General features: G+C 39.1%; 1 protein-coding gene across 2 annotated transcripts in view; it reads right to left on the reverse strand.

Annotated features, from left to right (window-relative positions):
* Nucleotides 1-19,050, reverse strand: part of LOC132907363 (protein rhomboid) — a 500,462-nt gene that overhangs the window by 420,781 nt on the left and 60,631 nt on the right. The gene's annotated exons all lie outside the window — the stretch shown is intronic.

Raw genomic sequence — 19,050 nt, forward strand, 5'->3', positions numbered from 1 at the left:
AACGTTGCCAGCACGTATTTTAACTTTGCGTAGGCACGCATGCTGCGCGTAACGATCATACCGGAAATGGATGAGCCGCACGGAATAATTTTCCGAACGACGTTTAACAAAATATCGCCAGAGTCGATTAATTAACTGCCGTGTAATCGATCGCCAATGAATGAGATTGCTACGCGAACGGTTTTGGTATTCAATTCGAATAAATATTATCGATTTTTTAATGTTCGATGATATATTCAGGGAAGGTAAAGAGCAGGTTTCGGGTAATTGTTGCTACGATTGTTGAGATGGGCATTGTTTGGGAAATTGATGTAACGATTGGTAAATTTGTTGGTGAATAATTATTATCGAAGGATTTACGGTAATTTGACCGCGAATGTCCGTATAAATGAGCATTTTTGCGAACGTTAAATAGAAATTTATTTCGCTTGCTAAATATTACGTCTGTGATTCACCAGTAGTTTGATAAGCTTTTCCTTTTTAATTATTTGGCAAATATTAGGTTGTCCGAAAAGTTTCTTTCGTTTTATGAGGAAATAATGGACGCACTGTGTTTTTTGTTTCATATTAGTTTATTGAATTATGCACGAATATAAGAAATATAGCGAAATGGAGCATACCTAATTCGATAAAATAATATAAAATAGAAATTGTTGTTCGAAAGAAACTTTTCGGACAACCTAATATAATTACGTTTTGTCTTTGAACGAAGTCTCGCGAAAGCTGGTGTTATATGAAAAATTACTCTTCAATGCTGCGGCGTACATATAACGGAAAACGTAAAACATATAACGAGCGGATCTAAGGATAAAATAAGAGTAGCTTCTTCTAAAATGTTCTATTGTAAGCGAAGCGTAGTGTGTTTAGAATATAACAACTTTCACATAATAAATAACCGAGTACCACGTAGAAGGGCGAACTAACCCAGAGAGAGAGAAGGAGAGATCAGAATAATTCCCATCACAATTAATCAACCTCCTACTCGAACAACAAACGCAACACACTATTCTCGTCTCAACAATGACAAAACACCTTACTCCATAATTAATTAAATTTAATTAAACACTTTACCCGACATCATACACCCCTCAGAATCCCTATATCAAACTCACCGGTACCTAACGAAATAATCTAATACGGATGTCAGAAAATATTTATTGCTTCGAATTATCCGATTAATTCTATTCCAAACAAAAAAAAAAGATCTAACAAACCGTTCTAAACGTTTGGAATAAAAATTGCGGAAAAAATAAAGTTAAATATTTGATCGATCGATGCAACTTCCCTATAGTTTTCCTACGCCTTCTCTATACAGTTCTTCTCTCCTATAGTTTCCTGGGGCCAGAAAGTAGCTACATTCGTCGATACTTAGGGTGTTCGTAGCGTAGATCGACTTTCTCACGATATGTTATTTAGTGTGTTACCTATACGCGATCCAATTTTTACAGAGCCTGGTTTTAACGCAGATATTCATCTTCGGAGCTGCAACTTAACGCTTAACATTTCGTGTTAACATTTAATTGAAACACCCCCTATAGCGAGCTGCTGTCAAAGGACTTTTTGATTAGCCATAGAAAAATCGTTTCCACGGAGTCGTTAAAAAACTAATGCGTTACGTAAAACGCTTAGAAGAATCTTTTTTTTTTACAGACAAATTTTACCCTATCCTCGCCGCTCTCCAATACAAGTAACGTGAAACTCGTAATTTTGGCGTGCAAACTGCGGTATATTATAACGCGATGTTATATCCATAACTGAATCGTTCGTTAACACGCGCTCATAGAAAGTACAGGCAGTCAAGAAATTTGTTCCTAGAAGGAGAATCTGAGGCGTGCGCGAAGAAGATGATGCACGAGTGTCAACGTGTTTCGCTTTCGAGGGATATTGTCGCTCTACAGATTTCTCTTGTGACGCCACGGTGGTCATTGGTGACCGGAGCGCTTCAACTTCTTACAATTGTAAAAATTGTATGAAAATTCACAGTTAGGGCATTTTGAATCCAACCGATAAATAGAAGATACTTTGAAATAAAAAGTGCCCCATTGAACGATTAAATATTTTTATTAGAACATCGATAAAAAAGGAATGAGAACAAATCTTGCATCTACCGGTGCACTGTTTGCATCCATATCTTTGAGGGGTAATCTACGAATATTATTATAAACACAGCTTAGAAAATAATCGTAAATGCTGTTTTATAATCATATATATAATTGAAGTCAGAAGTGTGCACATACCTTACTATTGTATATCGAACGAGCAAATACTCTTTACTAATATCTTGTACACGTTTCAACGATATATTCTGCACGTTTTGCTTACGACGAAATGACGAATGAGAATGGTTTGTTGAAATAAACGAAGCCTTGTTACAATATGTCGCTATCAACTGTTACCAAGGCGCCACGGTGGTAACCCATGACCACCAATAAGATAAATGGTCCATCGGGGAAGAACGTTGTCTCGCATCGTCAATTTATTATTATTTTGTCATTATATGCTTTGAATAATAAAAATACTCCCGTGGCGTCCTCAGCGAAACGTGTAATTTCGGCGTGGCAGTCAAAGTGTCAAACGATTTTATCGCCATTCTATTCGAGGATAAAACACTTATTTACGTTATCGTGGCAGTCTTAACATTAATTTCACTATGGAGAGGAAATTCGTTCGATCGATTTAAACGCGCCTTTACGTAACTGCGGACTGTATTTCTTTCCATCGAACGACTATCGACCAAAGCATGGAAAGCGCGGTTGAAAATGCGATTGAAAATGCTTCTCTCGCCGCGAAATTTGAACTTCCGTTTCTCCCGGGCGACAGCCCTTTCACCGGCTCGATTATCGACGTTTCGCAGCGCCGCCGGAAGCGGCCGGGTCAACGGCGTCCCTCGGCCCCACCGGTGCCGCTGTCAAACAATGATATTTTACACAATGTCGCCGGTTGAGCGAATCGACCACGTTCGCGGCTCGCTCCAGCTTCGCGCGGAAATTCCACAGCGAGTCATCCGGTCCACTCCGAGCAACCTCCGGAAGTTTCATCAGTTATTAAACAATTTTGTTGTATCTAGCGATCGTAGGCTTCGTATCAACAAGTTTGCAACACCTGCCTGGTGTTTTACCTGAATCGCGAAGCTTCTTTTACGTGTGTTTCCTTTCATAATCTTCTTGATGAATGTTTTTTCCTTTTTTTTTTTTTTTTTATATAGAATTTTCGTGCCATTAAGCATTGATTTAATATGTTTGTCCAACGATTCATTGGTTCACATTTAGAAGAATTATTAAGTTCTAGAATTAAAAAATTCTTTAAGTGGTGCGGTTAAAATCTTTTTGGCTAAATTTATTCTTTATTTCATAGATTGTTCAATATCTTCAGCGACTCGAGTATATTTTTTCGGGACAAAATACGTATCTTGTTTCGAAGACTATACTAACGCTCTTCAGTGTGATAATAATTTGCGCAGTTGTACCAAAGTTCATTTATTTAAAAAAAGAAAAAGACACCGAAAATTGGAGCAACTCGGAGTGTAACGAAGGCTTGCCGTTTCGTAGAAAACTTCGTTACTCGTACAAAGCATAAGCCAAGAAGAAATTTTCCTTCTTCCTGCCCTGACCAAATAAAAATACTTTCGTTCGCATAGTTGGTCAGTGCTTCTCCGTGTTAAACGCACCTACATACGATATCGTATTATTATAACGTAGAAAAGCCAAAAACAGATTCGTATGCGTAACGAACCTTCCTACGTTCATTAACTTCATTAAAGTCGAAATGTTTTTTTTTTAATTACCGTTGCCGCCTCGTTAGCGAAACACGTAAATTTTTCAGCGAGTTCGATAAACTTCGAAGAAACTGCGAATCGTCGAGGTTTCGCGCGAATCAGGCGAACGAAACTTCGCGAGGAAACAATAACGCGTAACGACATAGAAAACGTAACGTCCCGGGTGCCTTTTCGTTTTGTCCACCGCGAATAAAATGGCTGACATCGAATCAATATGCATCGAGTAATCCGCGCTTCTGGAAACGCGTCGGTGAATACCGATGCAGCGAATACCGCGTGATAACGTTCGCGATGAATGACGGATCAGAGTAAGCTGCAAACAATTTTCTGAAAAAATTAACCTGCACGCGAGCGAAGAGAGTTGGCGAGTTTTGCTCCACGCTTGATGCCTCTATTCAAACGAATTAGCAATCGATATCAGCGCTGCGCGTTTGTCCGCATTCGTATAATAGCGTGATCAGTGTTTTCTAAGGGTAGAAAGTCACGTGTGAAGCTAATTGTAATATTTAAGAACAGGAAAGCTCTACAGAACCATGAAATATCGTCTATTTCGATACTGAATTGAAACAATACCTCGTACTTACTTATATTATATAATAATTATTTAAAACTGTTGAAGTGATCGTCACTTCTGAGAAAACTCTACATCTGGTCTTCGGTTTCTCAAGCGCCTAAGGTCTTCGAAAGCGCATAGACAAAAGAATGCGTCGAGGAAAGACCATAAGCGGTACACGTCCGACGTTGGTTTCGGCAGTTGTTTTTAGTCTCAGGGTAACGTTGCTAGCGAGAGGATCTGGATCGGCTTACATAGTACCACATATTTTGTAATTTACTATTCACAGTATATATACTTTCAATACCTTGCAGTTTGCCCACGCATTTCTTTAATTCCATCCACTGAATAACCTTAACAAAAACGATAAACGATTCCTAGAATTTTATATTCCACGTTCCTCCAACTTCACATTCGCTTTTAATTTTTACGATTATTATTTATACACATATATATTTATTTATTTATTTTTGGATACTAAATAAATGTACATTCGTAAAGAATAAACGAGATGAGAGGATTAACTGTTTTTATTTCTCACCCTCTGCCTAATTCTACGATCCATAACGATCTGAACGTCACCCTAGGTGTACACCCCTCTTTATAAATATTAGCACACTTACTTAATCGACTCGAGTAGATAAGAAGAATCTGTAGTGGCACATGAGTTAGATAACAATTCAAATCATGTTGTTGTTTTGCCTCGGGATATCAAGGATACGCGTAATGGGATAATAAATAAACTCCAGGCAAAACAACGTCGCCGCTACGTGCACAATCGTCGAACGAAGACGTATTTGAATTTTCCGACTCTCTCTCGACCAGTATAAATAAACGGACGCAACCGAAAAGAGTTTAGTTGTCGAACAATTATCAACAAATTATCGGCGATCTAATTGACGAGAGATCTTATTTTGCGACTTATACACTGTACGAGCCTCTCAGCGAATATTGTCTGTATAATAATTTATTTAATTATTTTTAAATATATTCGACGGTTTCGACAACGAGCAATCTCCTCTAATACATCTCACGATCAAAAATCCTCTAAACAAGTCCTCTACAAATCATTAGGAATCGTCGTACCAATCGTGTCTCGTTACAATGCCAATTTCAAAATATTTTAACACACGTACCGAATTCGTCAAAGTTGTTCACGCGTATTGCGGAAATATTCTGTTCGACTAATCGTTAATCGTTGATTCGTTGATATTTTAGATTATTTGACGTGTTTTACACGATACCAATAGGTGCACTAATACTCACGAACGAGAGTACATATCAATATTCAAGCCGTATCTCGGACACTCGAACGCGGAAACCAACACCTGACCAAGTTCTACTTCAAAAGCCAGCTCTCGTCATTTTAATGAAATTCGCCAACAATCCGAAACTCATAACCACTCCATATCGCCTGTTACACACACGCTCGGCTCTTCACTGGTCGGAAAGTTTCGTCGAATTTTCATTTGATTTCCTCGATCGATGTTGAAACGAGATAGACGAACCGCGTGAATGGAGAAGTCCCGAATGAACGTAGTTTGGCCAGGTAGTCGCCGCGTATTACTATGCCGGTGAACACGCCGGATGTCCGGTGTCGGTGCAGGAAAACGCGTCTCGTCGATCAGGAAAGGTAGCCAGCCAGTGCACCGTGCAGGCTTTCACGGGCACACAGGTATGTACGAACGAACAGGTATGTGGCGGGCGTAGCTGGCGAGCAACGATCGTGTCTGTTCACTTCCGCTTCGCGTTTCATTCACAACTCTTTCGCCTTCACCTACGCGCCACGCGTTTCCTTCGTTCACGGCGGATGATTCATCGAAGAAATTCTCCCGCCTCCCACGTTACTCGCCTCGATTCCCTGCTCTCTTCCTCTTTTGGTAGTTGACGTAATACGACGATATTCTGTAGCACGTTTAATTCAATTTTAGGCTTATTACGATACTCTGATATTGTAAGTTTCGTTTTGTTTAGAATTTTACATCGTAGGATATTTATCAAAATTAGCGGGTGATTGGGAGGAAATAAAAGCAGTAGAAAATATATTTATGTACTGAACGCGAGTTCGAGCGTACAAAATCCGCGAGTGCAAAATCTACGCGTGCAAAATTAACACGCGCAGAATCTACGCGTACAGAATCGGCGCGTGCAAAGTCCACGGGCGCAAAAATTAACACGCGCAAAATCTACGCGTGCGGAATTAACGTTCGTAAATTCTACGTGCAAAGAGTCGGCTCGTGCGAAATTAACACGCGAAGAATCTACGCGCGTAGAATCGGCACGTGCAAAAATTAACACGCGCGGAATCTACGCGCACAGCATCGGCACGAGCAAAAATTAACACGCGCAGAATCTACGCGTACAGAATCGCTACGTGCAAAATTAACACGCGCAGAACCAACGTGTACAGAATTGGCGCGTGCAGAATCCACGCGTACAGGATCCGCGCATGCATGATCTACACGTTCAGAATCGGCACGTGTGGAGTTTACGCGTGCAGAATCCATTGGCACAAACTAGCGCACGCAAATAATAACAGCGATGATAAAACAGTTTATCAGAAACGAAAATACTTTCTACGTACGAACCAACCAGGAATCCTTATGCTCTTTTTCTTTTCTTTTCTCATCCTATTAGCCTTGCCGCGAGATAAACGCCTGTTTGGAAGTTTCGTCACCGTAAAACGATCAGCAGATACGGTACGTTCGATGGAACACGAACGCTTAATTAAGGGTTGTCTTTGCTCGGTAGATTAATCATCTCTGTTAACGGCCTGTACTCGATGCTGTCCCGTTACCTGCTAATTTTTCCAGACTTTCGCTGTTTGCTTTTCATTATCTTTTATCGATTTGGATGGTAGAGGAGAGATCGGCTTTTTTTTCTCGTTCGAGGAGCACATTATTCGTCAAGTGCTAGGTATCTTTGGATTAATGTGGAACGGTAATTTAATAGGAAATTTTTAATAAGAAATTTTATCGCGTGAGATCGAATTCGTACGCAACCTCTTTTATGAAGTTTCCAGTTACTGTTACCATATTATTATAAGTCGTATAGCATTTATATTTTATTTCGCTTCTATGCTAAAAGGCGAGCACGAGTTCCTTGGTATCGTCGATCCAAGCGATTCTTTATTGGAACCACGCGTACTATTTCCATCGCATTATTATTTCAAAATTATAATCATCTGAAATTTCAATTATTCAAGCAACGTTCATCGACTTTCGAAATGGTTCAAATAATTACGAGCGGGGTAACGTAAGGCGGCCAGGAATATTATATTCGTATCTTATTTTCAAATTACGCGCGTATTTTTTAATCAGCTTCTGCATTTCATTTTCATGGCATCAAATTTTTCAACTCCTATAAAAGTACCACCAAACGATTCTTACGCGCATCCCCTCTACATGTATATGATTATGCATTATACGTATATCACCAAGAAACAAAAAAAAGGAAAGAATTGCAAAAATTAACCCATTCGGAAAATTATATAATTCCCAATGTACCATAAATCATCGACATTGACACGGGAAAAGAAATGAAAATGGCGAGAACAAAGAGAAGATGGATTAACATTTCACCCTTTTATTTAACTTTCGAGCAGTGCAAGCTGAATAATTTTTCGGTGGTTCATCCACCGGTAATGATTTATCGTCGTTCATTTGGTAGTTAATGCGAAAACAATGGGCCTGAACGAACGTGGAAACAAGCTGACTGATTTCCGGGGCAAATCTGCGGATTCGGAACGGGCCAGGCCGACTAAATAGGCCACGGACGTCGATCGGCTTCCCTTCGTATCGTCGATTTCCCCTTCGACCCTCTTTCATATGTAGGCTCACGTATCGCGTTAACAAGCTGTCGTACAATGGCTATTATTGTTCGGTAGAAAAGTACGATTGTAGACCGTGCGTTTGCGTGTTCGAAACGCGTATTCCGGTGTGAGTCGTGCCTACATGGATCTACCTACGAGCTACTCCTTCGAAAGCAAAAGTAAACGTAGTAGAGATACTGGCTACGATCTTTGAATTCTTCATGGGAACGAGACCAACGGAACGACGATAGAATATCGCGTTATAGCGTCGATATCATTGCCCGCTGCTCTATATGCAAATAGCGACGATTTCCGGCTATACGCGTCGGCATAGGATACTTTTTAGGCTACGTAAAAATATATTTTTAGGAGCATAGGAAATTATATAAAACATTTTGAAATTTCACTGGCATCGTAACGATCGTCGTTATAGTAAGTGATAAAGCTTGAGACAAATCTGAGAATAAACACGAAATATCGAAGCAATCGAGTGGATCTACGTGCTGATAATAAATATCCTGATAATAAATCAAACTGTTCAATGGAACAATTGTAAACATTTGTCACGTGCTTACGATGCTTGTGACTTATCTTTTCGCTAAATATGTGCATTTCAAAACGATCAGGACTTTCGAAACTTATCAAAAGTTTCAAGAATTTTAAGCTTGCAACACACACACATATATAGGAGCGTTTCCAAGTATTTCAGATCGCTATCGCTATACGTGAACCACCGTGTGGTTATACGATGTACGAACGAGTCTCCTCAGAGTTCAATACGAATGGAGAGCGTCGACTGGGGAGTTTACAGAGTTTTCATTGTAATGAACGAGCATACGTTGTGAATAATAAGCGGAGAAACGAGCTGCGTGAATGCGTGAATAAGTAATCGCAGGGATAAGTCGACAGAAATAAACCCGGAAATACGATACGGGGATTAAAACGAAAACACGAGTTTAGTGGATTCTCATTCGGTTTTAGAAAAAATTTACGAAGCTAATTTATTTATTTCTTCTTTTTCCTATTTCATACAAAATTCTTTCTCGTAGTGTACACAGTATCGGTCTGCTGTTTGCTGGAACACTGTGCTTTACTGTATCTTTGACTTTAAATCTGAATTATTCGAGCGATCTAGGGATCCCTAGTCATCTAGGGATAAATAGATAGCTTATCGCTAGTACGTAACGATGTAGCAATAAGGTACAATTTGACAATGATAAGCGAATATAATAAGACGAAAAATAAACCCGTACGGATATGAAATTTCGAACATGTGTAACTTCACACAGGCTCAAAATACAATATCATAGCGAATCAGAAATATAGTATAATGTAGCATCCTGTTGCGGTACGTGCACAGATAATTTAATATGCATGAATGTAACCGTTCACATGCCATTGTAATATCGTCAGTACGGAAACACGTATCGCTGCTATGCAAACATGAAATAATTGAGGATCTCCGAAATGGAAAAATGCAACTGCATTAGCGAAGAATTATGCTATTAACAAACCGATAATTCTACGCTTTATACGAAGGAATTTTTTCAAATACCACCTAATCGAATATAAGCGTTTGCTTGGTATTTCTCTGCGTATTGGACATTTAGATGTTACAGACGCTATAAGTGATAAATGTACGAAAAAGAAAGAGGACGATCGATATGATAATTATGTTGGAATACAACGATATTTCACGCATAGGAATAAATACCATTGCACAGGCACCCACACAGGCATTTGAACAGGACACTTACACAGGTCATACTCGTTACTGTATAGAGAGTGGGGTTCAAAGTATTTAAGGGATCATGGGTCACTACCTGAGTCTAGTCTAAGAGTAACTGGCCAACAATCAACAATTCTTCCATACGTTGTTAATTATATCTCTCGCTTATATACATTTGTAATTCCGTTTAATATTATTTTAACATAAACATTGTGTCTTCCACAGATTACTAATCTTATCTTCAAGATTAAATTCTAACAAGTTAACCTTATGAGAATCGATCAGAGATCGTTGCTACGAGTACTTTGTCGTAGACAATTTTTCAAACAAAAATTATCTTGTATCTTCATAGATCATAAACAAGTGACTTAGCCTGCAAACGATATAATTTACATTCGCGAAACATTTTTTCTTATTGTCGTACCGTCAAAAGCGCTCAAAATGATTTTCCATTATATGATCTGTTTTTGTATTAAATAATTTTTTATAGCAGCATACACGTTCGCAAGACTTCCCAGCAACAAGCATAAAGAAGTTGCTCAGACTTATCGAAAAGATTCTTCCGATTCGATATTCGTTGGAAAAGCGAGACACCTTTGCACGTTGCTGTAACATGTTTCGTGCGAAGTCGCATAGTCGAGCATATTGTCAGCGAACTGGAAGATCCCTGGATCAACTTGCCACCAAAAGCATATCTACACCGTGGAAAGAAGAAAGATTCCAGTCACGAATCCTCTCCAAGCTGAAACGAGGAGTCACTTTCGCCTCGACAGATCGAACGAGCTCGACCGTTTTCTCCATTCTCAAAATGAAATTGTACGATTACCCTTCGTTTCGCGCTTTTCCATCCAGCAGTTCGTATCTTTACCTTATCAACCTATCGATAGAATATTCCCCAGCTTTCTAGGTGAAAGAAGTTCCACGATTTTTCGTTCTTCTATCAGAAAACAATGTACGCTTCTTTATAATCGAAAATCCGACGATATCGTTTCTCCACCGTTCTTTCAGCACTTAGCTTACGTTTATGTACAAAATATATTAAAAATATTGTGTGACTGCACCGTGACAGCTGAATCGATCAAACATCCACAGAGACTGCGCTTCTTTCTCCCGTTATCGCGTAACGTTCTACTCTAAAACCTTTCACCAACGATTCGCAACTTCGTTTCATCATTTTCGAAGAACTGTTGTCCAACGATTTCAGACAACGACGTATCTGTAATTTGCACTTTATTCTGTAACGAAGAGTGTACGACGCACTGCAGAATAATTTGTCGCTACAGATTCAAGCTGCATGAATAAGAAAGAAGCTTCTGGCCGAGTTTCTTTTCAGATATTCTTGCCTCGAGGAATATCTAAAAAGTGTAAGTATTGGAATATCTCCCGAGTCACTGCAGACTCGCTGTAAACTGTAAGATTATGACCAGTCATATTTATGCGACACTAGCGATACATTGTATTACAGAGACTTAGAAAAAGATCGTGAAAACTTCCACGACCACCCAATAAATTATGCTCGCGTGTGAAGAGTGTCGATCTAGGCGTGGATTAGAAAGTAAAATTTCGCGTGTATCTTCGCACGTAACTACGCATTACGATATTATAATAACACGTCTGTGTGGCCGCTTGAAAATTCATACGGCCCCTAAATAGGCGTCGTATAACCATCCTGGTCACTTGGAAATATCATCATCGTGGTCGCAGCTGATATCGGCTCTGGCAAACCGTATGCTTCGGTGTGCGTTGCGGTCGCACCTACAAATTGCCAATTAACGCCGTTCAAACACGAATTATCAAGAATGCCTTTATACCGAGAAACTTCAGGTACCAGTGTCAATTTTTTCTCTTTCTCTTCTAAAACTTCTTTGTAATGTTACAGTATTCTAGAAAATACTACGTAAGAATACTAATTGATTAAAGTACGAAGAGAATTAATCGGATCTATCTATAATTAAAATTGGATCATTCCCCAAAGGTGTTTAAAATTTGTAGACGAAAACTTTTGTCAAATTCAATGTTCGGCTTCGATCGGTCAGTATGACAAATTATGGCTTTCTTTGAAAAGTTGCGATAAATTCTTTAGAACAAATAAGTTTTCTTAACGGATAATAAATTTTGTTGATATACAGTGAAAAGGGCTCTCTATGTACGTTTACATTACGCGTGAATAATATTAGAAATTCTAACTCAACGTGAAAAATATTAAAAGTGCGAATTTACTGACTGCAACCCGTTAAATGAAGATTTATATTTCGTGTACGCAGCTCCGAAAAGATACGTATATGGATATTGATAATATTGAATAGTTTTCTAACAGCAATAATCTTTTATCGGCGATTTAAATTGAACGACGATAAAAGAACAACATATTTATTAAGCTACGTTCGATTTAAATTTGCATAATGGAATAAACGTACTGTATCGGTTTAAAAACGAGAAAGGTTCGTACATCAATTAAATATCATGTGAATGAATTCGTACAATGAAAATGTAATTTTTACTGGTGCTTGAAGTATCTTCGTTTTATGGAAATTTAAAGGATTTCATTATTGGATTTTATAGCTCGAAGGTAGATGCATTCTTATTTATATTAAATTCTTGGGTATTCAAGCCATAATTTCTTTCTATTTGGGACACAATATCACGAAAGAAGGAATTTAAGTTAAAATTCTTCCGCCAAATACATGTGAAGATAAATCTATTATTACTTATGAATAATATCTTTAGAATTATATTTGGAAAATGTAGAAATTACAGGGGAAATTGTCAACAGGAATAACATATTATTATGTAAAGCAAAGTAATAATGTACAATTTATCATGGATATGTTACGAATAATTTGTAAATGCATTGAATGAGAAAAATAATATTATTTACATAATAATACCTATTATGCTGCTTTTTTAATTAATGTCACAAATATCAAAGCGATGCCATTATGTTCATTTTAAAGTAATCTAATTGTTTGCCAAAACGTCAAAAATATCGCGCTAATTAATGAATTTCATAAAATAATGAACGCGCGAAAATATAAATCACAAGCGAAAAAATAAAATATATTTCCAATGAATCAAATGGATTTCATACAACCGTGCGATTATTTTGACGACTAACTGTACAAAATTTTCATTAAATTTTCACACAGACTTGTAAAATCCAAACTATTGTCGATCTTATAAAATATTTTTACCAAACTAATACAACAAGCCACTGGACAAACCAAACGAGTAAAATTTCCCGCAACGAAGACAACGCAAAATTTGTAATAGATCACAAACACTTGCGATCGTGTCTTTTTATAATAATCGTCGTTAACAATCGTACGAGTACAATTGACACGATAAATATGTACATAATAAGATTATAAGATTATCAGAAAGTTGTTAATTATATTAAAGACGTTAGTCTGAAAAACACTAAAAGTCGCAAGGATCGTAATAAAATACACGTTCCGAAGTACGTACTCTCTAATTTAGACAGAATCAACACCTTCGTGAGTAAGAAAATATTAACCATAACTTTAATTCATCGATAAAAAAATAATTTAAAAAAAATTTCATAGAAAAATAGATAATTTAAAGGTTCCAAGGTGCAAGGAACCTTTCCTCTAACGAACAACGAGAAAACGAAGGTTCAGAGGGATAATCAGGCTGGTTCTTTTGAGAGCGCGCGTAAGATTCTTCATGCTTTCAGGCTCGCTGTGAATCAGTGTCTAATTATGTCGTTTAATTTTCACGCGATAACGTGGCTCGACATCGGAACTTGATCAACCGTGAAGTCCTATTGATACGAGACGTGGTTAAGAAAGGGGAGCAAAGGAGCCGGCGACGTGGGAACCAGGAAGGACAATGCCGCTTTTTTCAACTCCCTTTCCGTGATCTGTTTCGAAACTGAACGCCTCGATGACTGCGAAAGATCTGCTCGCGTTCTAAGGCCACTGGCAGCTTTCCATCCTTCGTAAACGCTGATCCGATAATATCATTTCTACGACTCGTTATTGCACAATGCATAGGCATGCGCGTACATACTTACACTCATACGTAATTCGTAAGATTCGTTATTGGTTAAGAGAATATACATAGCGATCGTAAGAATCTTTAACTTGACGCGTCGAATGCAGTGGCGATGAGATACCAACCCTTCAACGACAACGTCAATATCGTTCTTTTTTTATTTATTCTTCGACCATCTAAATAATTCAACGTTTCTGAACGTTTCTTCCAGCAAAACCAAGCAAACAACGTTTTCTTCAAGTTCGTCGCGGAGAATGATCATAGTGTAAGAGAAGAATAGCGACTTTATAAATTCACGTAGAATTGTACGAATGAAGCTATCAGTCTATGACAATGTTATTATTGGAAATTGTACATAAACTTTCACAATGTAGAAGTAGATTTTGTGCGAAAATTATACGGCATACGGCAACTAGAATGAACCAAAAGGCAGGTCAGAAGCAAATGCTAATAGGTGTTCTCTTCACCTTCGACCAAACAATTCCCAGCACTTTTCAGACATCGACATTGAAACTACGCGTGCATACATAGCGTGTGGCGAAAAAGAAGGCGTAGAAACTGGCGTAGAAAGCTCGAACTAAAAATGAATTTCTGTGAAATAAAGAACGACCGCCGTAGAGATGTTCATTAACCGGGGCAGCATCGGATTACACGCTTCTCCAGCTTGACTTTTTTTTTCTTTTCTCTGCTGCCTTTTCTTTTCCCTCTTTTTTTTTTTTTATTCTTTCTCCGGTCTCTTCACGGCCGCGTTTCGAGCTGGTACAAAGTAAACTTCCCGCGTTGTATTTCCCGGCGTTGCTGCGTCCTCTTGGAAATCGAATTCCCCGCAACGAGTCGGAGATAGAATTTTGAAGGAGAACAGCAGAGATAGGTGAACGAAAAACTGTATTAGCCACTTATCTCGTGGCGAACGTACGCGCCGGTGAGAACGAGACGAAGACGAAATGGAAGAATGCTTGGAAAACCATTCTCCTTCGATTTATCCTCTCGACCGAACGGATCGTGACCTAACAGTCGCATCTTCGGCTAATGGCACTTGGTTCAGAAAACAAGGAACGCTGAAGAAAAACGCCCAAGTCTACGAGGAATGGTTAATGTAAGCCGCTCAAACGAAGGTTGTGAACAGTACATAATTGCACTGGCTGTGGATCCGAAGAAGCCTTGATGGTTTTCGATATTACCGTTGCGTATCGCGGATACGGTTTTACCCAGCCACAACTTAAGAAGAAGAAATTTTGCTCGATCGTTGATTCGAGTAGCATACCTCACCTTTCGAATTCTATTTCCAACGTTTTATGCTCGTTACGAGGACATTTAATGAATATAATTTCGATTACACGATCACTACGTCTGAAAGATCGTCAAAGGCCGATATCTTCTCGCGCGTCTTACTATCATAGACCTCGTTTGCTAAATGACCTAATTAGTGGCAAATTTAAATAATAACAAATAAATAGGGAACTATTATTAGCCACTGTGTTTAAACTGTTGAACTCTATCTTTGTTATTTAATCTGTTATCGCAACTGTCGAATAAATCTTAAACCTTCCTAAGGTCACGTTTTTGCTCAGAAACAACGGAAACTTCATAGGAATGGAATAATAATTATCGAACGAAATGCCACGTATTTGGTATAACTGTATCGTCGCAGGGTGTTGAAACGAAGTTTGTACATCATAGTACGACACTTGGAAGGTGAATTAAACAGTTATAGACCTAGAACCTGCATTCGCACACGGTTTTGCGCTGGTATCCCGCGGCATCGGGAGTATCAAAAAGCGAACTAGTCTGTCGCTAACGATCTAGGAACGGACGCGACGTAAAAGCCACAGCACGCAGCAAAAAAGCACTTGGCTCGTAATTCGTGGAACAGCCGTTCGTCGTACGCGTGATCTCCGAACAGAGGATAAGGCAGAGTCGAAGAGGATGATCGATAAAGAAAAGTATTCGAGACAGAAGGGAGGCGAACGAGGGAGAGTTCTGCGGATATTACGTGAAGTGACCGAAATGAGCACCTGCCGATCGAGGTGTTACGGCGTGGGAGGTCGACGTCGGGCTGGAAGAAGATAAATATAGAATTTCTCGTCCTGCTTCATCCCTCTATGTTTCGAAAGAGGACTCGGCCACGGAAGAAGAATAATCGCGTGAAATTCCTACGGTTCAGTCGAGCGCGTAGCATCGCGAGGCTAGCGCCGTGCCGGGAATGATATATACTCGCAACGAACCGATATGGGACCGTTTGCTCTATTCTTTGCATTCTGGAATGCATAATCGGCCAGCCATTCGTTATGCGCGACAGCGAGCAGCTCGAAGCGTGCTAATAGCCACGCTTTTTCCATCCTGGCGTTCTGCCCCGGCATTCCAGGAATCCGGAAAAGAAATCGCATAATGATCTCTCGTGTTGCGGGAACACCGTCCACGAACGATGAAATTGCGGTCGGCCGACGAAACGGATGAGTCAGAGGTGGACGACTAGGCGTGACAATGAATTGACGGAAACAAGAAGGCGCGTAAAGCCGGGCATCCACCGGAAACCAGAGCTAAGCTACAACAGCAAGCAAAACTGAACACGCTCTTCAAAGCGGAATAACTCGTTTAAAATTCGACCAAACGACTTGAGGTTTTGTTTTGTTTTTTCTTTTTCTTTTTTTCTTTTTTTGAGAAGTTAGAGGCATCGGAGGTTTATTGGACGACGCGTAAAGGAAATTTTCGGAGCATCGCAATTGGTCGGAATGGCAGGGAGAGAGACGAAAGGTCGCTTTCTACAACTCTTTTATGCGAGCCTGTAATAAATATTTGCACAACACGTTGTCGATGAATTGAAGAATTTATTGATCGAGTGTTAGTTAATTTCCAAGATGTTGAGATGAGTTATGATATCGTGATGAGTTATGGTTCGGAGAAGCGTTGGAAGTACGCAAAGGGATTAAAGTTGATCAAAGTTCAATACGAGTAAAGAATAAACGTATAATTGAAAGCTATGAGAGAATGTATGAAATTTTCCTACCTAACTATCAATAGTAATGTTTCATAGATACGGGATGTACGGCAGCGCTGTTACAAAAAATTGAAACCTCGTGTATATTCGAAACATCGAAACGCAACGAATAAAACGCGGTGAAAAAGTATGATGGTTCGTTACAATAAATTTTACTCTTTGCGCTTCGCGTTTCACTTTGCAACAAGAAAAACAGACGTGCAAAAATAGTTAGGCTACGAGAACGTATTTTACAGGAAGTGCGTCGTAATTTCTCTTTTAGCAAAAATAAATACTATAAACGCGAATGTGACAAAAAGAAACCGTGAGTTATATATATGTATCTTTTTTTTTTTTTGTGGATGGAGCGCGAAGGATTTTTCATTCTTTAAAAAATGAAAAGGAGAAGAATATGAAACAATCGACTAACGATATTGCATGAAACGTGCTTTGAATAATCTCTGATTTAACGTGCAAATATCGATTTTGTTACATGTATTTGCAAATGTTTATGCATGATCAATTATTCTGTAATGATATCAAAGTAAATTGTGCCACGAAATACGATTACCAAGCGACAAATATGATTTCGATAAGCGTGTAATTCATTTTATTGTCGTGTCGTATTATATTCTCAACAAAATTAATAATACCGATGTTAAATCCACGCTAATATCTTTCAAAATCAATGCTGTACGAAAATCATGTTCGGAGATTGCACGTATTGCAGATGTGTATACTTGTGGCCTTAAACAATTCTCAGTGACTGCAATTAATTCAATACTTTCGGACACTCTTCAAGTACGTACTATTCAGAAAAACTGTTCACCGCTGAACAACGAAAGAACTAAATGACAGTACTCGTGTACGATCTTTTTGCCTGCGACCCAACATTTTCTCCAACTCATTATACCCCCAATATTTTTCTTTTATTCCAGCTTGAAGTTCTTGATGCAAGTTATCTTCTCGTTTATTCGGATAATCTTATGGTGCGGATTTTGATATTCTTTCTTGCTGAATCTAAAGCACCGCGATACTTTATTCTTATCGATTAATTCAATCGTTAATTCGTCCTTCTTAATTGTTCCATTGATATTTATTAACACGTCGACTGTCACGGTTTATTTTGCACGGTAAATTTTCCAGAATGATCGAAACGAGGTAAATTTCATAGACTGCAACAGCGTGAACGTCTCTGATAACATTGCCAGGAAAGAATGCAAATATAATATAACATGAATACGGTATAATATTTTAGAAAAATTATATGCCAATCTATCGCGGTTTCCAGGTCGAGATATATAAAGTACACTCGACGATCAACGCGTTTAAAATTAGAGTAGCGTCCCGTAGGATACACGAAATTCTATCGATCTATACAAAATTCAAGCTCGAATCGTCGAACGTTGATGTTTAGCTAATCCAAAATATCTCCATGTTGCTTCGAGCCATTCTTATTCGCTATATAATCAGCGTCCCACGAACTACATTGGAAACCCCAAGAGGAACGCTAATTGTTTCACTTCGCTTCAGTAAGCAGGATCTTGCGTACAATTGTTCACCGTGAGAACGTCGAAACCCCGGAATTGACCGCGATACGAACGTCGGCGAATTACGTAAATCGTCCTCGTGGTGGCGCGCTGCGTCAACGGATCTTGACCTTGATCTCTTTGTTCTTCGAATCTGGCATGGATCAACGACGATCGAAAATCCGGGCCTACGTCTCGGCAGGTGGCATAAAAGTTGCGCCGCCAGTGTGGTTAAACACCGGTCGTTCGTGCCGGAGGTTCGTCCGCCCGATCGAAATATAAGGGAGGAGGCGGTCTCGTTAAAAACATCTGCCACGGACCGCTACCGTTACCGCAGCCCAGCACGAACGATCGAAGAAGAAGAACCTTCGTTCTGGTTTCTTCGAATGCAATTTCAATGGGATTAGTTTGTCTCTGGATGATCGACCGCTCTTTGATCGATACGCTCCCGGCCTGATACATCTCGGTTTCACGCGTTAACACTTTTGTTCGTGCCGCTTCGAAATTCTCAGATCTTCATCTTTTTGTCTACTCTTCTCGTCGACTAGACGCGGTTCGACGTTCGCGGTGTTACCTCTTCGATCGATAACTGTCAATGATTGTATCGATGTATATATGTATGGAAATGGTATGTAAAAGAGTCCTTTGTGGAGTTTTTTTTT

This window comes from Bombus pascuorum, chromosome 5 (assembly GCF_905332965.1).
Source record: "Bombus pascuorum chromosome 5, iyBomPasc1.1, whole genome shotgun sequence".
Classification (NCBI taxonomy): Eukaryota; Metazoa; Arthropoda; class Insecta; order Hymenoptera; family Apidae; genus Bombus; species Bombus pascuorum.